The sequence below is a fragment of the Alligator mississippiensis genome, chromosome 4, assembly GCF_030867095.1.
Source record: "Alligator mississippiensis isolate rAllMis1 chromosome 4, rAllMis1, whole genome shotgun sequence".
Classification (NCBI taxonomy): domain Eukaryota; kingdom Metazoa; phylum Chordata; order Crocodylia; family Alligatoridae; genus Alligator; species Alligator mississippiensis.
The window spans coordinates 130,544,776-130,570,105 of record NC_081827.1 but is presented as its reverse complement, the minus strand read 5'-3'; the positions used below and the strand labels follow the sequence as shown (position 1 = coordinate 130,570,105).

At 45.1% G+C, this 25,330-nt stretch overlaps 1 protein-coding gene across 7 annotated transcripts in view; it reads left to right on the top strand.

The window, feature by feature from the left end:
- SCUBE1 (signal peptide, CUB domain and EGF like domain containing 1) overlaps nt 1-25,330 on the top strand; it is a 383,661-nt gene that overhangs the window by 222,038 nt on the left and 136,293 nt on the right. The gene's annotated exons all lie outside the window — the stretch shown is intronic.

Sequence of the window (25,330 nt, the reverse complement as noted above, 5' to 3'; positions counted from 1 at the left end):
TATTGGGAGTTTCACCAAAGCAAAGATTTCAGGATTTGGCCCTTAATAAGTAAAATTAAAAATCAGAAAATATTGAGAAGGGAAGTCTGAAAATAACATCTAGCATTTTTCTTCACATTGTTCTTAGTTAAGGAGATAGCATTTAAAACAATAAATGCCTAAGCCTGCAGAAGCACATGTTCCACAAAGAGTGGCTACTTCCATGAGTAGATTTATCTATATTCTTTCAGGATCAGGACCGTAAAAATTTTTCCGCTTTGGTATTTATTTCTTATGAACTCAGTGGCAGGACACCAGTTGACAGATATACAGTAGTGCATTGCATCTAAGTGTCACAAAGAATACTTTGTTGTCACGTGGTGATTTAGCATAAATCAACCTATCTTACTGCATAGCTGTTTGAATTATTTGTTTTCTTAGAAACAGCCAGAAATGTCAAAAGATCTCTAATCCAAACCTAAATGTTATTTAAAATAGCAAAACCCACAAAAACAAATAGAGAATGTGTGGTATCCCCATGCTGTAGCTTGAAAACTCCCACAGCTTGGGCATGATCCTGTTAGTATTTACAGAAATAACACTCCATTTGCTTGTTTATTTGAAAAAAAAAAAAACATTTAAACTGCCATTGCACAGAATGTTAATAGTTAAGAGCAAGCACAAATCAAAAATCAGTCATTTTAGTTCAAACCATGTAAAATCAAATGTTACAGGGGTGTAGGTTGTAGCCGTGTTGGTCTAAGGGCATAGGCAGAAAAGGTTCTTTGGGTGAATTCTTGTCTTTTCAAGAATACCCCTTCTCTCCCATACCCAGCCTGTCTCTCACCTCATAATGTTTATTCCTTGAACCTACATCATGAAAAATAAAAATTATCTAAACTTAGATGGCTTCCACTCTGAGGTCATCCCACTGGTCTAAGATGAAATAATTTTATATAAAAATGAATTCTATAATTAGCTTTGCAGACTAAATGAAATATCAAATTGATTCTCAAACAGAATATCAGAGATCTAAACAAAAGAATTGGCAATCCTTAAGGAGCAGAAAGCCAAAATAAGGCAGCTGGATCCAGAAACAGGCTGCTGCTTGCAACCTAGCTGGCTGAAGCGCCAAGCTGCCTGCTGCTGCCCCCAAGCCTTCCCTATCAAATGTCCAGGGCTGCTTTCATGCCTCACTACTGCAGCCATGGCTGCTGCCATGCCTTACTCCTCACTACTGACTTCCCTTGCCACACACTGTCAGAAACTAAAAGTTCAGGGCATGAGAAGTGATGGCTGCAGTAAGGGAGTGAGCAGGGAGAACTGTGGTAGCAGCACAGTACTGGTGAAAAACCGGAGTGGGTGGTGAAGAGGGATGGACACATGTGAGGGATCTGGGGGTACCCCCTCTAGGCCAGCACTGGTGCCCTCATTGCCCATCCCTGCTCATACTGCTGCCTTTCTACCTGGATGCACTTACCTGGCAGGCCTGATCTAGCCCATGAGGTGTAGGTTCCCAACCTCTGATCATTGCTGTTTCACAGGTATAATTGGAGGAGTTCTTGGTTGAGAAGGGGTGAGAAGATATAAAACAGAGAAGCTGTTCTATTTGTGATGATTTTTTAAATTTCTTAAAATAAGCAGAAACTGGGAAATCACTTTCATGGTTTAAAAAATCCATCAGGTCATTTTTAACCTATATTGAAGCTTTAGAAAAATCTTTATCTAAAACCAATAAAGTAAATATTTTGCCTTTGATATAAGCTGGATGAATGTATGTATAACTTACTATATTGTAGCCATTTTTGGTTTAATCCTGCATCACTGAAAACACTGGGAGCTTTGGTATTTAAGTGGACATGTGTTAGGCACTTTAAACTGATCAATGAGGCTGCTTTGCTCTAATATTTATAATCCTTGCATGCAAGGGAGAACACTTCTCTCATTTCCAACCAGGGTTTGAATTACATTGTGACTCTTTGTGGGGGGGTCTGCAAAAAAAATTGTGCTGCCCATCAAAATGCCCTAATAAAATCCCTAGAGTTCTGACCCCTGACAGTTATGATTTTCAAATCTTACAGGGGGGCTGTCATCTCTTAAGGGGGAGGGGCTCAGCCCCCCCCCCCCCCCCCCGCTGAGCTCCCCTGTAATTCAAACCCTGGTCCCAACTGCCTCCATCAGAGCTGCTGCACACTGGTCCCAACTGCCTTCCCCCCCCCCCCCCCCCACTGCTGCACACTGTGATTCTCTTGCTACTAGAGGGAAGCTTGAAAAAGTGTGGGTTATTCTGGTATCTTCAGTATTTGCATATTGTTTTTATAGAGGTTTATAATGACCAAGGCATGGGAATGAGGCAGTCTTCAAGTTTTCTTCTTCAGTGTTTTTTTTAAACTGTCTTAGAGTACACTGTTCTTTCCAGGAGGGTTGATTGGCCATTGAACTTCTACATGCAGATTAATCATCCTTGAGCATCATCCACTGCCACTTCTCTCCACCATAGTATGGGAGAAGCATCCAAGCCCCATGGATCAAGCCCAGGGGTGCACAATTATTTCAGGCAGAGGGCTGCTTACTGAGTTTTGGCAAGCTGTTGAGGGCTGCATAGGTAGCCCTGCCCCTTGACAGGTGCCTTGCCTCCTGGTCACCATCTTGTAACCAGAAGTCCTGTTCCCTAACCCCCAGCTTTTGCCACCAGAAGTTCCTCCCTTTGCCCCCATAATACTTCTTTCAGCAAGGGGTTTTGCCATCTCAGAAACAGAAAAATACTAAATTGTATTCTAAAAATCAAACATCTACAACATTTATTATAGATTTCATAGACATTAGGGCTGGAAGGGACCTCGGAAGATGGAGTCCAGCCCCCTGCCCAAAGGGCAGGAAGTCAGCTGGGGTCATAGGATCCCAGCAAGATAAGCATCCAGTTTGCTCTTGAAGGTGTTCAATGTAGGCGCTTGAACCACCTCCGGTGGCAGGCTGTTCCAGACCTTGGGGGCTCGAACAGTAATGAAATTCTTCCTTATGTCCAGCCTGAAACAGTCTTGTAGTAGTTTATGACCGTTTGACCTAGTCGTCATCCGTAGGGGTGCTCTGGTGAACAAACATTCCCCCAGATACTGGTGGTCACCCCTGATAAACTTATAGGTGGCCATCAGATCACCCCTGAGCCTGTGCTTTTCCAGGCTAAAGAGCCCCAGGGCTCTCAGCCTGTCATCGTAGGGTCTGCTTCCCTGACCTCTGATCATGCACGTGGCTCTTCTCTGGACTCTCTCAAGCTTCTCCACATCCTTTTTGAATTGTGGAGCCCAAAACTGGATGCAGTACTCCAGCTGCGGCCTCACTAAGGCCGAGTACAAGGGGAAAATGACGTCCCCGGATTTGCTTAAGAAGCATCTATGGATGCAAGCCAGCGTTTTGGTCGCTTTACTAGCCGCAGCATCGCATTGCAGGCTCATGTTCATCCTGTTGTCAATGATGACCCCCAAGTCTCTTTCTTCCATAGCGCTAGCCAACATAGCACTGCCGAGCCTATAAGGATGCTGTGGGTTTTTCTTCCCAAGGTGGAGAACCTTGCATTTATCGGCGTTGAACACCATCAGATTCTCGTCCGCCCACTTGCTGAGCCTGTCCAGGTCAGCCTGGATCACCTGCCTGTCTTCTGGTGTGGATGCTTTGCCCCTAAGTTTGGTGTCATCGGCGAACTTGGCCAGTCCACTTCTGACTCCAGTGTCCACATCATTAATGAAGATGTTGAACAGTATGGGTCCAAGGACAGAGCCTTGGTTGACCCCACTGGTCACAGGACACCACGATGAGTGACTTCCATCAATTACTACCCTCTGGGTCTGACCACGGAGCCAATTTTCCAGCCAGTGGATCGTGGTGGACCCAAGGCGACAATTGGCCAGTTTCACCAAGAGGTGATCATGGGATACCAGATCAAAGGCTTTTTTGAAGTCAAGATATATGACATCAATCTCTTCTCCCTTGTCCAGGTGATAGGTCACCTGGTCGTAGAAGGAAATGAGATTGGTCAAGCAAGACCTACCTGCAACAAACCCGTGCTGGCTATCCCTTAAGATGTTGGCGTCAGCCAGTCCATTAAGGATGGCCTCTTTAATAAACTTTTCTAAGATCTTCCTCGGGATAGAAGTCAGGCTAACGGGCCTATAGTTAGCCGGATCCACTTTCCTCCCTTTCTTGAAGATAGGCACCACGTTGGCCATCTTCCAGTCTTCAGGCACTACACCAGAGCGCCAAGAGTTTTCAAAGATCCGTGCTAGAGGCTGGGCTATGATGCTCGCCAGCTCCTTGAGTACCCTGGGGTGAAGATTGTCAGGGCCGGCTGACTTGAAGGTATCCAGCTTCTCAAGATGTTCCTTCACGAAGTCAGCATTAATGAAGGGCAGGGGATCACCCTCACCCGGACTTCCCTGTCCCGTAGTGGGCATGGGCATCCCATGGGACTGATGAAAGACCGATGCAAAGTGCCTATTTAATAGGTTGGCTTTTTCCTGGGCATCAGTTGTCAGTTGCCCCATCTGGTTCAGGAGGGGTCCAATGTTGCCTCTGCTTTTCCTCCGGCTCCCCACATATCTGAAAAAGGACTTTTTATTGTCCTTGATGCTCAAAGCTAGTTGGAGTTCAGTTGCAGCCTTGGCTTTCCTGGTCTGCTCCCTACAGGACCAGACCAGTGCAGAATGATCCTCCTTGGAGGTGACTCCCATCTTCCATCTTTTGTAGGCCTTTCTTTTTAGCCTCAGGAGGTCTGCTAGGTCCCTGGAGAGCCAGGGAGGGCTGCTGTGCCCTCTTGCTGCCTTTCCTCCGAGATGGAATAGACTTAGTTTGTGTATTGAGGATCGCTTCCTTGAGGATCAACCACTCTTCTTGAACTCCCCTCTCCCTGTGGTCAGATTAATTTGATTTTAAAAAATATTTTTGTCCTAATTTATATGTTTGTATGAAGTACATAGAGGTGATTGCACAATAGCTTAAAATGAAGTCTGACTCTTGTATATTGTTGGGGGGCATGGTGGGGTGGGTATAGGTTTGTGGGGGGTTGTGGATATGTGGGGTTTGGGGGAGGGTGTGGGGGTTTTGTTGCGGGGTGGATAGGTGTGGGGGGTGTAGGTGTGTGTGTGGGGTGAGGGAGCATGTGGATGTATGTATGGATATGTGGGGTGTGGGTGGGTATGGGGTTTGTGGGGAGGTGTGCGTGGGGGGAGGAGGGCCTGCATGTATGGCAGTGTGAAGGGGTATGGGTTCATGTGTATGGTGGGGTGTGCATATGGGATTCACCCTATGAATACACACACAAACATACACACACTCCCTCTGTCATTGCACACACACACACATGCACACACTCCTGCTCCTGGCCCTGGGGTACTGGCATGGGCCCTGTGCTCCTAAGGCCCAGGAATGCAGTTGGGGGCCACGTGGTGCTCAAACACCCAGCTGGTATGCAGGGAAGCAGTAAAAGCTCCAGCAGGCAGAGGCTTCCAGTTGGCAGGGGTGGGAGGGGATAGGAGTGGGGCGGGGCCAGGTTGGCGTTTCTGCTGGGTCCTGCCAGCTTCCCCTGGGTCCTACTGCCTCTGTCTCCTGTCACCTTGGACAGGCAGCCAGAAGCGGGTAAATATAAATTTTCTAAATTTTTTAGGTGCCACGCAAGCCAAATTGAATGGCCTGGCAGGCCAGATTCAGCCCATGGGCTGGATTTTGCCCACCTCTGATCTAGCCCATTGAATCAATGGGCTGCATCAATGGTTCCATGGGCCAGATCAGAGCCACAGGTCTTAGGTCATATTTGTCTTTGGCAAGACAAAATTTCTAAGTATATCAACAGGGCCATCCCTGGGGGGCATATCGGGGTGACTGCCCCAGGCTCCACGCTTTGGGAGACCCCACAGTCAATGCCACATAGGCTGCACCGCAGTCACTGCTGCTGTGGAGCACCACTGGCTCTGGCTGCTCGCCATCCCATTCTCCATCCCCACCCTGGGCCCTGCACAGGCTGATATGCCCTGGGCCTCACACACCCCTAGGGATGGCTCTGTATATCAAATATCGCAGCATTAGCAAATGAGGTTTTTAGGGAAGCTGTGGTGAACCAGTAGGGGGCACTCCTGCACTGGGCCACCCACCTCACTGTGCCCATCCACCTACCAAGCTCCGAATGCTGTCCCCTGGGTCACCTCCCATCTGGCCAACCCCCTTCCTGGAGCACACCCACAAGCTTGGGGTAACTGCTGCCACCACCCAGGCGTCTGATCTGTATCCGGGCCCTGTGCCCCCTGGGTACACAGGCCTTGTAGACCTTGAGGGTGCTAGACCCACTGTGAGAACTTAGGGTGCTTCCTTTAGTCTGAAGCACAAAGAGTAGCCTCCCTTAGTCAGCTGAGCATAGGGAGCTTAAAGGCATGCCCCAATCCCTCTCCCAGCAAGTCTACCACACTTGTTATAGTGGAAAGCTTTATTGGTTAAAGAAGGTAGGCATGGGGAAGGGTACAGGTGAGAGTAGTATTACAGAATAACCAAGAGCAAACTGTGTCATCTTAGTAGCTTTTTGATATGCTTCTACATTACAGTAAGCTATATATCTAGATAAATTCCAAATGGTTTACTTACTTCAGCATCCTGATAGAGAGAGAAAAAGAGTTACAGATGTTCCAGCTGTTGTATGTAATTTAACATGGCTGCTGCCCCTCCTCCTGGGGAGTCTTAGCTTTATATAGCCCTTTTGACATCACCTTCAATACCTAGTCAAGGCCAGGTGTTGTTTGATGCTGACCAACCAAGTTTAAAAACATCACTGGTCACCTAAGACAGTGACACGGGCTCAAGCCCCTGCCCCCAGGCCATGAGGTCAGTGCTAACACAATATAGAGGTGGAGTTCCTACCCTCTTACCTGAAGTCCCTCACAACTACAGTAACCCGGGGCAACCAAATTGACAGACAGGTGAGAAGACAATGTCAAGGAAAAACCTAATAGAAGAGTCTGGGAAGAAACTGGGATGACATTCTTCCACAGAAGCAACATTTAGAAAGGCTATTTTTCCCTTCCATATTAGGAAATATACTATGGTAGCTACTGAAAAGAATACAGAGAGAGAAAGATAGGTGTTTCAAAATGAAGTGTTTCAAATTTTCTTTTCAAAACAATATTTTCATTCTGGAATTTACCTAACTAATTTTTAAAGAGTTTGGGGAAAGGGTTGAAAAGCCTGAAAATGAAACATTTTATCTATAATTAAACAAAGCATTTTTGGCCAACTCTGAATAATTTTGTTTTCATTTCATGGAAAGAAACAGTGCTCAATTCTAAGCCACTTTTTCCTCCCTGATTTTTCCTTTTTTTCCAGCAAACCAGAAAATCATTTATTCACACAGCTCTATGTACAATGTAGTTTTCTCAAGAAGCTTTCTAACTGTTCTAAGTAGGACTGAGCAAGCAACTTCAGGATACCATGCCAATTATTTCATATTTCTAGAGTTAAATGTGAATTTATCTTTAAGGTTCTGAAATGCATACAAATTGTATGAGAGAGAGCACACTCCCAGGACTGGAGGATAAGTTGCTAAGGTCTCAAAAACACTATTTCTCATGGGTTATTTTCAGTCAGAACCAGAAATAGCATTGTCAGAATTTTCTGAGAAAGCATTTTCTCTTGAGATTTCCTGTCAGTTTTTCATGTCCCTCTCTGGTATTTTGTACAGTAAAGCTACAGTCTGGGGTGTTTGTATATGTCATTTTTTTGCCCTTTCTTGTGCTGCAACACATCTAGTATGTGTAGTCATTGAGATTCAAGAGCATTGGATAAATTTGAGTGGGATTTAGAGAAACATCTGCAATGCTGGATACTCCCCCAACCTAAACCTATGACACTCTTTCATTATTAGCTTGGCAGTAGCCAACTTTAGTTCACCTGTTCAAGTGGACAGATTCCTTGCTATAGCACTTACACTGGTGTTTTACAGAAATTAGTCCAGTTCAATTATTTTTCTTTACTATTGTTTGTTAGTGAAGTTAGAACAAGTGAGCTAATCTTTCCTGACTTAAAATCAATTAATTTGATGAACCAATGGATTATTTGTATTCTGGAAATGTTTAGGGAAGCCTAGTCTAGTCCAGTGTGCTAGGCACTGTATGTTCACATAATGAAAAAGAAGTCCCAAACTGATAATAGTCTTACTTGTTTAGTAATTTGTATGTTCATTAGGTGTTTAATATGAACAATAAAGTACACATATAAAGGAAAGGGTATTTTCTAAGGAGGATATGTGTGTGTAGGTGTGTGTGTATGTAAAAAACTTGAGCAAATACTAGTTGAAAGCGTGTTCACCAGTTGTGCATACTGCAGTCACAAATGCAAAATATCTCCTCCTGTTTCGTAACTTGATCAAAAAACCAGAGTCACAGAATGCAGATCTGGATTGGGCCTTGAATTCTGAAGCCTATTCTGTTCCTTCCCTAAAATGTCAAGGGTTGGAGACAAGAATGCTACTCTAAGGCTAGGTACAGACATTCAAAAAGCCTGAGGTGGAATCGATTAAAGTCGCATGGGTTTCTATAAGCACTATAAGTTAGATTGGTAGTGAACAGAATACACATTTGCCCTTTGGTGGGGAGAAGGCATGCAGGCTGCCTGCATTGGCCAAGGGCAGCAGGTTGGGGGTGCTCCTGCACATCTCCCAGAGTCCCCACAGGCTCCCCGGCCTGCTGGATACTGCCTAGTGCAGCTGAGTGGTTGGGCCACCCTGATGGTTGCCGTCATGGGCAAGTATTCCCCCCCCCCCTCCCTCTGCTGCATTGTCAGCTGCAGGTAAACAGCATGGGATGTGGGGGGAAAGGGGGGCATCCATGTCCCTGCACAAACCCTGCCACAGAGCACCCCATGGTGTACACGCAGATGTGACACTGAGTACAGGAGAGCCCCCATGAGTGGGCACAGCACCACAGAGCTGAACTGGACTGTTGGGCATGAGCAAGCACTCTCCCTGCCCCCCCGCCCCTTCCCCCCCCCCCCCCCCCCCAATGCTGCCTACCTGCATCTGAAAGATGCCTGTGGCTGACAGATGATATGGCAGGGGGAGGGCGGAATGCTGACAACTGGTCAGAGGCAGAAAATGGGACTGTGGAAAGGGTCTGTGCTGACTTGGTTCTGTAACATCCTGGGAGCAGGGCCAGCTGGGCATTTGGCCAGAGTAGCCAAAAGCAGATTGAGTGCTAGTACACTGTCCTGAGAGGGATGACTAGTGAGGACCCACAAAGGAGCCTGGCATGCCAGTGGACAGCGACCTAACTTGAATCAATAGAGGAACTGGTACCAAAATTGGATGCACTGGTCTCAACTAAATCAATTAATTTCGAGTGCACTTTAGTCCAGGTCTATTTGTAGACCAGGTTCCATCCTTTTTTAGACCAGTTTAAGTGTGCCAAAATTTTGTTTAGTTATGGGTTGACTGGTTTCTGATCACTTAAAGCATATTGTCTGTACCTGGCCTAAAGAGAAGTAAGACACCAGCAAACTAAAGACTGATTTTCAGAAGTCTTGCACATCCACACTTTCCACTGACTGCAGTTGGAATTGTGGTTTCTTGGTACCTCTGAAAAAAGAGATCTTTTCTGTATGTGTACGTTCCTTCATTGGTGCAGTGTGCAACCTGCTATTTACAATCAAATTTCTGGAACAAAATAGGAAATAAACTGTTTTTTTCTGCTACAGTTAATCTTTTTTGACCATTGACTGGAGCAGGTTCCAGAGTCCGTTCCTCAGCCCTCCCCCTCAACCTTCTGGCTCCCCATGGGAGATTATGCTAACCCAGGGTAAATGTCAGGTGTTACTTACAGGAGCCAAGTTAACCCTTTCCTGGCCCTGTAGTGACTACTGAATTAAAGGCTTTGGATCCTCACTCACCATAAAAACTTGTTGGGGGGGGGGGCAGGAGAACCTGTGAGATAAATGTAGGAAATACTGGTTATTTTGGTTATTTATTTTTGGCTGGTACACTCCAGATATCATTGTTCAAAAATAAGATCAGAAAAAAAACAAGAAGAATAACCAGGGACTTGGAAGGATTGATATAAGGAAAGACTGCAAGAGTTAAATATGTATTCCTAGGATAAGTAACCACCTCAATGTGTACCTGGATCATCATGTGGGAAGGTATACAAGCTTGGAAGGAACAGGAAATATTTTGAGTGATTTAACAAATTAAATCCAGAAATAATTAGATAAAATTAACAACAGAAAATTCAGAAAAATCTTCTCAGATGACATGCGTATGCACAACCCTTCGCCCCCTACCACACACACCCTTACACTGCAGTAATACTCCACCAGCTTCAGTGGAGTTATTCTGATGGCAAAATGGAGCCAGACATACACAGACACCCTTTCATCCGCTGACCACTGCAGCTTCAGCAGTTAGTGCCTGCCATTTGTGTTTGGGCTGCACATCTACTAAATGGAGCTATGTAGACCTGCTGGAAGTGATTCACTAGGTATTAGGGCTGTGCAAAGCTTCAGTCTCCAATTCAATTAGACAGAGATTCAGCCTGATTCAGTGGCAAAATCTCTGAGTCTGAATCAAATCAGAGGACCCTTTAGTCTCTCCAAATCAAATCGGAACCCTCCGAATCAATTTGGAGAGATTCAGAAAGATTCGGCAATTCAGACATAGACACAGCTTTAAATGTTTTTTCTATATACCATATATACCACTCCTGCATGGAGTGTCCCACAGGAGCACGGGGGGCTCCCCAATGTGCTCGGCAGCAGACCCAGAAGTGGACCAGATGCAATTCTGGTTCACTTCCGGGTCCCCCCCATGCCCCACCCCGGCTCAGCAGCTGGTACCTCCTGGATCTGGGGGGCACACCCAGGGTCCCCCCATGGCCAATTGCTGAGCTAGGGGATGCAGGGGGGCACACAAGCTAGGGGAGCCAGTTTAATTGGGAGTTTGTAGAGCTTCAGACAAAAAGCTCCACAATGACCGACTGTCAGTGTGTCTACATGAGACGCTTTACTGTATAATAGACAGTAAAGTGTGCAGTAAAGTGTCACCATCTACATATTTGCACATTTACTGCACAGTAAATTAGTCTACTGTGCAGTAGGGCTGTGCAAAGCTTCAGTCCCTGACTTGATTCAGTGGCAATTTGGCCCGAGTCGGTGGCCTAATCTCTGAATCCAAATCAAATCAGAGGACCCTTTATCTCTCTGAATCAAATCAGAACCCTCTGAATTGATTCAGAGAGATTCAGAAAGATTCAGCAGTTCAGACAGAGACAGCTTTAAATGTTTTTTCTACATACTTCTAGGTAGCAGGGGCTCGTGAATGCTGTGATGCTGGGGTGCATGGAATGTCCCACAGGAGTGTGGGGGTTCCCCAGTGCACTCAGCAGCAGACCCAGAAGTGGACCAGAAGCACTTTTGGTCCACTTCCGGGTCTGCCGGGGAGCGTGCTGGGGCTGCCCCCACCCCTCCCCCTGCACCCCACAGCTCCATGACTGGTGCATCCTGGATCTGGGGAGGGGACCCAGGGTCCCCATGAGGCTGATTGCCCAACTGGGGAGGTGTGGGGAGGCCCCCCAGTGCACTCCCCAGCAGACCTGGAAGTGGACTGGAAGTATTTCTGGTCCACTTCTGGGTTCACCACTGAGCAGGTGGAGGGCCCCCCCACACCGCGCTCCTGTGGGACACTCCATCCACCCCAGCATTGCAGTATTCACAAGCCACTCTGGTACCTTGAGGTATGTAGAAAAAACATTTAAAGCTGTGTCTATGTCCAAATCACTGATTCTCTGAATAAGCATTGAATCTTCAGATTCGGACTCGGCTGAATCAAATCAGGGACAAAGATTTGAATCAACTAATTGAATCACCGTCCCTGATTCAGGATGAATCCAAATCCAAATCGAATAGGGCCCGCTTTGCACAACCCTACTAGCTATGTCTACACATGCATTAATGCGCAGTAACATTACTGTCCAGTAAAATAAGGCACAGTAAACTGCACCCACAAACATGCACCTGGCCCCCTTCTGCCTGGAGCAAAATTGTTTCCAGTCAGCATCTACACATGTTCCTAATGTGTCATTTATCTAGCACCTGTACAAGTTGGCACTAGCAAACGGCACTTTAGACTAATTTAATGTACAGTACATCCAGTGCACATGTAGACAGTGACACTTTACTGCGCATTAGTCTAATGTGTAGTAAAGCCTCTTGTGTAGACACACCCACCGTGTACAACCTCTGGCATCTTGGCAGCAGCAGCTACAGCCAGACCCTTCTGCTGGCAGAGGCAGGTAAGCAAAGACATAGCCTAAGTGTAAGAGATGTTAGTTAGATGATGTTGTCTCCCAAAAGAAGTGGTAAATTGCACTTGAGAGAACAGTAGACAAGAATGAGATTAGAAAAAGTGTGTTGTGGCTCCCAGAGACTGGCATGTAAAATATTTTCTGCTATTAATAGTGTGCAATCCCATTGTGAAATAAAAATAAAAGTGCTATTTGTGGTACTCTGAGTGTGTCTGTGGCCATTTTAAAGCTAGCCAAGGCAGAGATTCACCCAAATTCTGTTCCTGCACTTTAAATGTCAGTTGCCACCCTATGTGACCTAACAGTAAAGTCTACACTCTTACAGGAACCTCATTCCAGTTTTCTTTGTCTTTTCCTGTTCACATTGGAGTACCCCACCTGGTAAATCAATACCTCACATACATAGGCAGCAAAAGGCCCACCCCCCCCGAAATGTGGGGTGGCGGTAGTGCTGCAAGGCAGCCCGGCTGCAGGCTTTTGGCAGCTGCAGCACAGGTGGGGAGGAGAGCAGGTGCAGCGGTGACAGAGGGAGTGTGACTGGGGCAGGGGCTAGGAGAGGGGCAGGCGCTTCACAGCTGGGGCAGGGTGAGGTGGAGCATGGGACTGAGCCACAGGTGGCTTTTCCAGGGGCATGGCTCCTGCTGCTACACACTCCCCAGGAGGGCATGGTGGCCATGTGCCCCCAGGTTTGTGCGGGGCAGGGCAGACTGCAGCTGTGGGCTGGGGCCAGGGGCTGGGCCAGGCTACTCTCAGGGCAGGCAGTGGCACTGGGAGGGGGGCTACAGGGGGGCTGCAGCCACCCCAAAATTTGCCATATCCCCTCCAACCCCGCTCCCAGCACTGCTGCTGCTCACCCTGAGCACAGCATGTCTGAGCCCCCACCAGGAAGAGCCCAGCCCGAGCCCCGGCCCCAGCCTGCAGCAGCAGTCTGCCCTGCCCCATGCAGTTCTGGGGGCACATGGCCCCTATGCCCTCCAAGGGTATGTGCAGTGGTGAGAACCGCCATCCCCTCCCTGCGCCCCCCGGATCAGCCGCAACTCTGTCCTGTGACCTGCCCTGGCTGTGCAGGGCCTGCCCCAGTCCCTGCCCTGCGCTTGCCCCTGCCCTACCCCACTCTGCCCCCCACAGTCCCTTCCCCTCCCCACCGCCCTTTCCCCCCAGACTTACCTGCTGGGGGGGTGTGCACATGCTCAGCCCACCCCCACCCAATTTTTTTTCTCCCCCCACCTATTCTCACATATCTCCCTCAGTTTAAAGGAGACCAGGGAAACCTCACAGCCCTCACCTTCCCCAGCAGTCACGTTTCATCTATCTTTACAAGTTTCAGCAAGTCTTTGGTGTTATACGGTTCCCCTTCTGCTGTGCTGGGACAGCGCTAAATGTGTCTGATCCCACTGGTCATTATGCTGTGTGTTAGGCAACATCCCAGATTTTGTCCCACAATGCTCAGCAAGGTTACACACCAAATCAAAAACCAAAATCTGGTAGCAAATGGGATCAGAGAATCATTTGATGTAATGAATCAAGATCTTTGTACTCCTTAACTTTCCCCCTCTACACTTTGGCAGCTGCTCCCACATGTTGTAGGAATTGAAAGCTAACTGGTCCATGGCTTCACAGTTTGGTGGCTTCTGTGCCTGTTCTCTGTGTGCCGCCTTAATCTGTCCTGAGTGAAAAATATGGAGATTAATCAGTTTAGCATTTTAATCACATTAGGCAGAACACAGAGAGCTGCAAAAAAGGAGACTTGTTCAACAAAAGTTGGTGGGGAGCAGAAAGAGGGAAGTCAAACCTGTGTCATTTTTTTTTCTCAGACCCAGCAGCAGCCCAACTAGTATGAAAAATGTAGAGCTAGATAGTCTTTGAGCAGATACAAAAGCAAGGGAGAAAAAGAGGAGCTTTTCCTTTCAATACACTGAGAAAGGACCTGGAATGCCTGCAGACCCTGCAGCTGAGGGAACATGGAATCTTTTTCCTTGTGGGCCCCAAAGAACAAGAGGAAGAGCCAAAGCCAACTATGCATTGCCTGTACAGAGGGAGGTTGGATGTTGCAGAATGGAACAGTTCATATGCTCTATCTGCATACCAGGCATTTAACAAAGGAATTTTGTCCCCTGATGCCTTCCCTTAGGTATTGCAACCTCACACTGCCTTCCACCACCTATAAATAGGGACCTATTTAATTTGTGATTTCATGGATTTTGCAGAAACCATGAAATCCACAATTGTCTGCAACATCAACTTAAAAAAATGTAATAAAAATAAAATGCAGACTCCCCAGTGGGAGCCAGCAGTCCTTGCTGCCTCACAGCCTGACAGCTGGCAGGGTGACACAAAGGGTAGCCAGCAGCCAAGATGGCAGTCATCCCCAGGTCCTTTTTGTCCTCCCAGGTCTCCACCTATCAGCAGCAAGGGATGGGGCCACTGGGAAATGCCTGTGAAATTTGCTGTTTGTGTCATGACCAACTGCAGAAATTCCTCTGTCTGGCTGCAAATTAAGTATGTCCCTACCTATAAACCAGTACCCTACGGACAGCATCTAAACCATAGACTGCAGCTTTCTGAGCTGTACTAAACAGAGATGGGAAAAATAGATTGTAAGGGGTTTGCAACAGGGACTGGGTCTCATGTATGTTCTGTAAAGTGCCACTGAACTTGTCAACAGACCAGAGGGCTTCATAACATTGCTAAATGCACTAGCCCATGTAAGGGATTTCGTGTTTCCTTTGATTTATGTACAGGGATCATGAGTTGAGCATCAGAAGACAGATTCTCAGATGGTGGAAACGGCAGTGACATTTTTCCACCAGCTTAGGTTCTGCTCTGTTGGTATTTCCTGAGTGACTGTTAAGCAGCACTATTAAACCATGTGCACAAATAGGTCTTTGCAGAATGTCAAGTCCAGGTGATCTCATGGATTCTTATTTAAGAGATGTAAAATACCCACACAAATCTCACACCTAAAAATGAGGTGTTTTATTTACTGTGCTACACTAAGTAAAAGCCCTTCTTAACCTTCTGGCATAGTGTTTAACTAGAACGGTGTTATGCTGGGGTTATGTGACTGGATGCTGTTTAAGCAAACATTTCTTCTTTCTGCTGTCTCATTGGCATGGTTACCCAGAAAACTAATATGCTCTCTACTTCCTTGAAACCAGCCCCCATCTCCTTGCATTCAGATGCAGCAGAGAAATGTGGCACTTACATGTTTAAATACCTGAATGTGCTGCAGTGTGGGTATCAGAAAGGGATATTTTTGCCTTAACTTTGAACAAATGTGTGCACTCATCTACTCTGTAACTTTCCTACTCACTAACAAAGCTGGGCAGAAACAGGAAAAGTTGCACAAAATGATTACGTATTTTAAGCTAGTTTGTATAGGCCTGATCCAAAGCCCACTGAAATAAATGTGAGTCTTTGCATTTACTTCATTGGACTATGGATGATGCTCAAGGACTGGTTTTGTAATTGCCTTTTGTGACTGGAATTTCATTGCAGCCCCATACCTAAAAGAATGCATTTGAAACCATTTTGGGGTAAATAGTTGAAAATTAATTCTTTTGTTTTAGGATTGAATTATTTATGAAGGGAAGTTTTTTGTTAGAGAATTTAGTAAAATTCAGTGAAGGAAAAATTGTTATTTTGCTTAAAAGTGAACTTTGCTTAAATATAAAAATATATATATACATCAGAAGTAATGCTTGACAGCAATTCAGTCAAAAGGTTGAAGGACTTCCTCTGTTTCAGTCAGAACTTTCTGGGCACCTATATATGTGATGGATGTCTGATCAGATGCGTGCTAATTAGCATGTGTTGGAGTAGACTCGATTAATCGAGTCTGCTGGAGCATGCTAAGTAGTGTACTCTAACAGCCTCCATGTCACATGTATTTAGCATCCCCACATTTCAAAGTGGCTGCAGGGGCACTTTAACTAAAGCTCGTTCAATGTTGAATGAGCTTTAGTTAACGTGCCTCTGCTGCCATTTTGAAACGTGGCACCACTGAACACATGTTACGCGGAGGCTGCTGGAGCATGCTACTTAGCATGCTGCAGCAGGCTCAAGTCAACAAGCTCATTCAACAAGCTTTAACTGAAGTGCCCCCACTGCCATTTTGAAGCATGGGGGGCACTGAATATATGTGATGCTGTGGGAGCTTTAATTAGATCAGCTTTCAGAGCTGCTGTAATTAAAGTGTCCCCTTACCCCCAGAGCATGTGTATAGATGCCTTAGAGCTAAGTGAATAATTCACAATGATTAGTTTGTCTGTCCAATATGGCTTATTTTCTCTATTTCTGAGAGCAGCTGTGATTTTCTCCAAATGGATTCATTGCTCAGAATCACAAAATACATTAAAAAAAATTTTTTTTTTTTGTTAATTTGGAGCAAACTGCTTGAAACAGTTTGCATTTTGCAGACCCGGATCAAATCATGAGGCAATGAGAATTATTTTCCTCTGCTTGGAATAGAACATCAGAAATAGCTACAGATGCTGTTGGCCAGTTATCTTTATTGACATGCAGTTATGAATTTGCCATTTCTAATATTGGATTACTGAAGTCCTGATATTGTTTGTACAAGTTATTTTGTTGGGATGAGAACAGCTCAATTAATTATATGGTATTGTGTCCATTTCCTGATTGAATGAACAGCCCAGTTTTTCCAGAAGGAATACCCAGGCTGAAATAAGGTTCCTGTTCTATGAATACCCCTCCACACAACTTTGAAATGAGATTTTAAGGCTATGCATGTCAGTCAAAGTTTCACAGGGGTGAACTTGACTTGTGCACAGCTTGACTTGTCCAATGGTCAAGTTGGATACAAGGTGGTTAGGATTTAGCATTACATAGGACCAAATTTTTAAAGATATTTAAGTTAGCATGACACATAGAATATCAACATGTGGCACCAAATATGGAGGTGCACAGAGTCATCAGGGGTTAGATCTATGAGAGACTCAGGCACATAACTGCTACTTTTCATGACTGAGTCCAGAATTTAGTCCATTAAAACTCCAGAATTTCTGTTCTGCTGCCTTGTAACTTTGAAGGTAGGGATCCTGAATTTCCTGAGCACCTACATTTTCCCCAGTAAAATTCCCTGGGGCTAGGGCAGAAATTACACATAAACTGGTATAAGTGGATTAGAAACCAGTTCCAATCTGTAGCACAACCGAAGTTCAGTGCACATCAACCACTTTCAAAATGGCTGAAAAAGGTGTAAGATAAACCTGGATGGGTGTAGTATCAGACCTAACTTCTGTCCCAGATCCCCTCCAGATGCAAGTTAACTCACAGTCCCCCAGCATCCCAGGATGCTTTGCAGGGTGGGTGGGATAACCCTGACCCAAGCTGTCTGCTCCAGCTGAGCCGAAGGGTGTGCTCTAGTGCTAATGGCCTGGCTTCTGGCCTGGGCCACTGAAGGCATGTGGCTTCATTTCTGGAATCAAAAGTAAATGTCTCTGCACTTGTTTATCAGTTTATTCTGTGCAGCTTAAACAAACCCGCAAAGATTAAACCAATTCAGCCTCAGGCTTTTTGACTGTCTGTATTTAGCCAGGGTGCCTACATTTCTGACTTTGGTACTGTACATAACCACCCTCATTCCTGTGGCACCAAGCAATTCAGCACCTAAGTTTCAGTGTGATTCATAAGGTAGACATTCCCTGCCTACAACACCTGATCTCATAGGCATTCTCAGTACATTCCTATTGGATCAGTCTTTTCATCATCCACTTATCCAGAGTAGTTCCATGGTTAGAGACCTCTCTTTGAAGGAAGAAAATATGTGTTTCAAATCAGAGAGCAGTGGGTTTTCGACCTGTGTTTCACACTGGTGGGCCCTAATCAATATACAATTGAGTAAAAGGGAGCTGCCTCTTCCTTCTCTTTTTTGTAAGAAAGGATGGATCCATCTTAGGTGCCTAAATTCAGAGGCTTCATGGCCGTGAATCCAGACTGTGCTTAGTCTCTAAAGTGCCACCCTTCCTACGTTCTTCCAGCTCAAGTTAGGCATCTTAGAGGGGTGGGGCTTAAACCCACACCTCTCTTCAATATTTCCTACTATCTAGTTTAGGTGGCTCCCTGCTCAGTGTGCTGACTTCTGTTAATCCCAGTTTGAGGTGCTCAACTGCAAGTTAAATTATAGCTCCTTCTTCAGCACTGAGAATTCCAATAAGTAGCTAATGCTCAGTAGGCTAATTCTACTGTACATTAGCACAATAGCACAACTTTTTCAATGATGTACTAATGTGCAGTAGAATTAGTCTACTGAGCATTTAGTGTCTACTGAGGTGTCATTTAGAGACACCTCAGAGTCAGGTACTGAAATGCTAAGCCTAATTCCTTTTTCAATTTAGCACAAATGAATAGGGCTGTGCGAAACGGCACTGTTCCGTTTCAACTTGCATTTCAATGTTTTGACGGAACAGCATTTTGTTTCGAATTTTGTTTCGATTCAAAACCACTGTTCCGTTTTGTTTTGTTCCAATGCTGTTTCAACATTTCACCCATAGGCTATAATGGGGAAGCTCAAAACAGCCTATCACTTTGTCATTTCTGGCCTGATTTGGATTAAACTTGCAGGAATGAAGCCTGCCAAGTTTCAAGGAGATAGGTTCAGGGGTTCAGGGAAACTGTACCTCAAAGTCTTGAAAGCAAAAAACTAATGTCACGTGTATGTGTTAAGCGACGCCAGGGTCAAAACTGCAGGCATTCTAGCCCCTGATGAGGCCACAAAGCCTAGCAAGTTTCAAGGAGATAGGTGCAGGGGTTTGGGGGAAACTGCGCCTCAAGCAGCTGACAAGCAAAACTCATGGCATGGGTGACACTGTGTGTGTGCTAAGGCACAGCAGGGTGAAAACTGCAGGCATGCTAGCCCCTGCTGAGACCATGAAGCCTGCCAACTTTCAAGGAGATAGGTGCAGGGGCTTCTGGGTTCTGGGGCCCTGCACCTTTGGCTGCTGACAGGCAAAACTCATGTCCTGGGTGCTTGTGGGACTATGTCTGTCTTGGGGCACAGGGAGGTGAAAACTGCAGGCCTGCTAGGCCCTGCTGTGGCCATGGAGCCTGCCAACTGTAAAGGAGATAGGTGCAGGGGGAGTCTGGGTTCTGGGGCCCTGCACCTCTAGCTGCTGACAGGCAAGACTCATGACATGGGTGGGTGACACTGTGTGTGTGTTAAGGTGCGCCCTCACTCAACTGGCACCAAGGCACAAAGCAGGGTAGTTCAAACAATGCTGCCTTTTATGCAGTTTTTCCATCCCTCCCCCAGAGCACTGGGATTGGAAGGGACCTCAGGAAAGGATTATAGTCACTGGTCAGCTACACAGTCAATAATGAGAGCACTCCTTCCACCTCCCTCTCCTTACTTCTGTTTCTGTTTCCCTTCAGGCAAGCCCAGCTTGAGCTTCGAAACTCGAAACGTTTAAAAAAATTGGAAACATTGCGACTTGCCTCGTTTTGTTTCGAGGCTGTTTCAAACCTCTCTGTTTCGTTTCGATTTTGCTCTTTTGAGCTTGAAATCAGTCAAAACAGCATTGAAACGAAACTGCTGTCGAAAGTTTGCACAACCCTACAAATGACGTAATCTGTCCTTCAGGAACCTTACCTCACAGTCTTTTTCCTATGCTAACATATGTCTTTTTCTGCGAAATAAAACATGTGTTCTGAGTGTTTTTTTCTGTGCACCTCCTATAACAGTTAGTGATGCATGTAAGCAAGTGTAAGCAAAGCTGCTTCAAGTTTGGCTTCAGGTCTCACTGGGCACATCTGCACAAGACACTAAATGCTCAGTAGACTAATTCTACTGCACATTAGTACATCATTGAAAAAGTTGTGCTATTGTGCTAATGTACAGTAGAATTAGCCTACTGAGCATTAGCGTCACTAAAAAAGCATGTGCCAGCGCTACTGTGCAATAATGCCAGTTACTGCGTATTCAGTTAATACCTGTTATTACAGATACTAAATTTAATGTGCAGTAACTGTGGCACATTAATGTATGTGTAGATGTGCCCATTATTGCATGGGACAGATATACCTAAATTCAAGGAGTTAGCAATAGAACAAGAATTATAGACCTGAATAGACCTGAATTCAGGTCTTAGCATGGATAAAAAGAGCTCTTTTTCATTGATCTTTTAATAAAAATATCAAATTGGATCAAAACTCCTTCACACACAGTAAGAGACCAGCCTCGCATTCTCTGTGCTGTGCATATACTGTACACAGAGAACAAAAGCAACTGCAGCCACCAACACTCTCACAGCGTGCTCTCTCCAAAAGGAAGTAATATACAAGCAAATAGCTTGAAACAGTAAACACAAATGAAATAAACAGCTGGTGACCACTTTTTCCACAGCGCTTGGAATGCCATTGCACCAGTAAATGTCAGTCAGAAGACTTCAAGCAGTGGTGGGCATAGGTTTATTAAAAGGGACCTCCAGTGCAGTGAAAGTAGAGAGCTAAAAGAAGTGGAGCCCTGGTTACTTTGCTAGCCAATGCACAATGAATAAGGAAAATGCTAGCAGAACTTTTGGGCCTCAAATTCATGGAAGAGCCTGACAAATACCTTCCTAAATATTAGGACCACATAGAGAGATAATATACATAGCTACAAACACTACACAGATGCACATTGCTAGCTTTGGCCAACATATATTCATTTCATTTGATCTGGTTTCCCTTGATAATTAAATTATATGAGATGGTCAGTTACTGGCTTGGCATATTTTGTAATAAAAATTATTCATATAGGCAATAAAGCAATCCTTTTCGCACTGCTCCATGCCATTGCTCTATTGCTACATCCCTTTCAATTAAAATAAAATGCTGTGTTTCAGATTAGATGCTGTGAAATATAGTAAACAACAACGTTCATCTATTATCAGTACTTGTCTATGGAGTAGAATGTGAAATATAGTGTGCATGTGAAGTATGTTGCTCGTTTGGGGAACAATGGGATGTCCAAGAGTGTTCAGACTTTGAAATAATAAATTGGCTTGATGCTATATGGAGTATTTAACAGGCACAGGTGAGGATTTAGGGCCTCAATTTTGGGTGCCCAGTTTGTAACATCTTAGACTTTCAGAGAGTGGTTTCTGTAGTGAGAAAAGGGCAAAATAGCACAGAGAAGGCAAGGAACATAACAGACGGTAAATTAAAGAAATGTGATGTAAACAGGAGACAACTGAGAAAAAGGACACAAAATATATAAGACATATAGAACAGTTTAAAAGGGGAATGTAATAGAACACATGAAATATAGAGCCAAGTGGTAAGGGTTAGTATTATCGTTATCCTTAAAAACCGCATAACAACCATCACTATGAATGAATCAGATAAAATGTTTTAGGAAGGAGAAAAATTATGACCCTCTTGTCTCCCCCCGAGCCAGTCCTCCAAAGCAGTCTAGTGAGTGCTCTCTATGCCTGTATAATAGATGAAGCAAAGTGTCCATCCTTCCCTCCCCACCCCTCTACACACAGAACAGTCACAGAAGAGACTGTACACCTTCCAAGGTTCATACTCCCCTAATGATCCCCAAGGGCTGCAATATCCCCAGTCCTTATTATAGGACTAGCAGTATCTTGGTCCCCATTCTGTTCTCTGAGGTGTCAGGCCTTGTGCCTCTCCCTTTCCTTGGGTGGAGTCCTACAGTTATCCCATTCTGAAACCAACGCTGGGCTAGAGTAACAAGTGTATCAACTGTGCTCATCATCTGATGTGGATCCATCTGGGTTCAGGCACGTGTACTGCTTCTGTTTGAAAGTGAGGACCAGGAGTGAACAGATGAACCAGGCAGCCTTGCTGAACCAAAGCATTTTTAAGTCTTAACAGTAGGAACAAAGCCTAAGAGAAAAGAAGGATTTAAACAAACTGTCTACACATAGCTATTTTAGCTTACCACCCCTCATTGGTAGACTCTAAGTGAAACTCAGAGATGTAACAAGAAGGATTTCATTCCTTGGTTAAACTCTGAGGGAGAACAGGGGGAGGGGCCACTTAGGCTAGGGACAGACATTCAAAAAGCCTGAACCTGAATTGATTCAATCTTTGCAGGCTAGTCTAACCTGGCTAGGTTGAACTGGTTTGTAACTGGACAGACATTCTCTCAAGTGAGGAAATTCAGGCACATGCCTGCAGTGGCTCAGGCCAGAAACCAGGGGGGAGGAGGGGGAATGGCAGAATGGCAGTAAAGCAGCCCTCCCTTCCCTTTTAAAGTGCTGAGGTGAAGGGGGCATGGCCAGGTCCCAGCAGGATGCTTTTATTAGGCAGGTCTGCCTGCACAGTCCCAGGCTTTTCCCCACTGGCTGCTCAAGGGGCGGGAGTGTTGCCAGACCCCAGACCCCTGCTAGCACTCTGAGGCAAGGGGGGATGTGTAGTGCATGCATCTGTTGATAATATGGAGCTTTTTCAATCTGCTTCTTTATACTGTCTGCAGCAAACTGACAGGCAAGCAAGCCAGCAGGGGGCTGATAACAGTGTTTAGCACCCCATCAGCAAGACAAAAGCCTCTCTCTATTAGGTCAAACGCTTCTTAAACAGTTTACCAGCTGACCTGTCAATTAGCTCCAAAAAGCCCTAAGCAGTCACTGTTCTGTCTGCCTGTCCCTGTGAAACTGGAGACACACACATACACACACACACCCCCCTCAGCATTATCTAGCATATCACATGCCTAGGGTCAATGGGGCTGGGGTCCCTGCTGTGGGAGATGGGAGAGAGAGGGGTGGGTGGAACAGAGGAGAGGTGCCAGCTCTGCTGTGGAGCACAGTTCCCCACCCATCCCAGAGAGCATGCCAGGGTGCTGGGGGAGTCTGGTTTATGTTAAACCAGCAAGGGGTCTGGAACAGACATTGTATAAACTGGTTTGACCCAAATCAGTTAAGTCTGATACTACATTCAACCAGGTTTATCTCAAATCAGTTTCAGCCATTTTCAACCAGGTTTATCTCAAATCAGTTTCAGCCATTTTCAACCTGGTTTATGTGCACTGAACATCTGTTCTGTTACAGGTTTAAACCAGTTTCTGATCACTTAAACTGATTTATGTGTAATGTCAGTCCCTAGCCTAAGGGGAAAAGGGTTTTGAGAATGGGAAGGGGAGAGGCAGGGGACAGGAATCTTACCTACTCCCAGACCCAGACACAGGCATGGGTGAACTGGATGGCTGCCTGGCATCCAGACATAAAGGAGAACAGAAAATGAAAAAAAAATTACAACTGCAAACCAAAATTTTAATATTGTGTATATATGGGACTGACAAAGTTATCAATCAAGAATGAACTATTTAAAGACGTCAATACCACAGATGTGTTAAAGACTTTTGCAACAAAAAAATCATCATTTTTGGCAAATGGGGGGCCCCCAATACTAAACTGTTGCTGCTGCTGCTGCTGCTGCCACAGAATAATCTGCCCACCCCTGGTGTTGCTCCTGTCTGGGCACCTGGCTGCTGATGCAACAGCAGCACAGCTAGGAGCACCATTCTGGTGCCCCTCTTAAGTTGGGACCTGGGTCTGGTGCCCTGCTCTCTAAGTTGTTCTACTGGTCAAACTTATTCAGACTCCCTCAGCAGGAGTCTGCTTATCTGGTTCCCCCTAAATGAAGGGAAAACTTTTTTACATAGTCTTTGTTCATGTTGGTCCCTCTAATTTTCAAAACCAGATCTATTGGATAGTTGGAGTTAGGAAATAGAATTTTCCAAGTTAATCATGAGGTTATTGTCTATTAAGAATGCCTAAGTGTTTACAGAGAGGTAGCTCATCTTGAGCTATTGTTCTGATTCCTATTTGTTTTCCCCACACATTCCCTTTAGCCAGATATCCCAACAGCAACATCCATGTTTTGACAGTGTTGGAGTGATGTTGAAGCCATGATCGTCCAGAAAATACATGAGGCAAGGATTTTTAGGCGATACCTTTTATTGGACCAACTGCATGGCTGGGATAGCCTTACACTTGAAGAAGAATGCACTGCTTTCAAAGGGTTGTCTAATTCTGTCCCAAACATGTATTTGGTCCAATAAAAGATATCACCCACAAAAAAAAGATATCACCCACAAAAAAAAGATATCACCCACAAAAAAAGATATCACCCACAAAAGTCTTTGCCCCTCCTATATCAAGGTATATCTAGAATGTATAAGTTATTAAATAGCAGCACCATTTCTGACAGACCCTCTGCTCATGACTGGGTAAACTGAACAATGTAGCCCTGAGTATTTTAATAAGAGGTATCAAATTTAAACAGTACTTGAGTTTTCTTCAGCTTTACTGCATTTATGAGTTTTAAAAACAGAAAAGCAAAAAATATCAAAGGGAATATTTATAAGCACAAGGTTATAAAACATCCACCATAAAACCAACAAGAGAACCAAATGACATCTAAAACCCAAAAGACCTTGGCTCAGTCCACCCTGGAGAAAGAGGAATGATAAAGAGACAGACTTAAAATTGTAACAGTATTTTGTGGCTGAATCAAAACCCCAGATCTGAAGAAGTCTCTACTTTTGAGGAACTGGAAGGATTTGAAAATAGCTACATATTTTGTGGTTGCAGGCCACCTATTTAGTGCAACTCTGAGGCACAGAGTTGTTGATTAATGGGGCCATGTAAGTAACTGAGATAGGTACAGGCAGTCCTTGACTTACAACGTTTCGAGTTACAATGTTTCACACTTACAACATTTATAAATTGGCACTCTGTTTCAACTTTATGACATCAGTTTCGATTTACACTTGATCTGATGCGATGCCACGCCAGCGAACAAGTTCACTGTGTTGCTCATCTCCCTGGAGAACATCTGTCCAAATTTGCTTGGACACTTTCTTTAAGAAAGCAGACAAGACTCCAGAAAAACCTGCAGCCAGGACTCCTGAGAAGACTCCAGCCAAGAACTCTTCAAAAAGTCAAACCAAGAGCCCTTCGAAAAGTCTAGCAATGTCACCTCAAATAAGTCTTTCCAAATCAATATGATTGCTATTTATGATACAAATACATTAATGTAGCTATATTACTCATCTA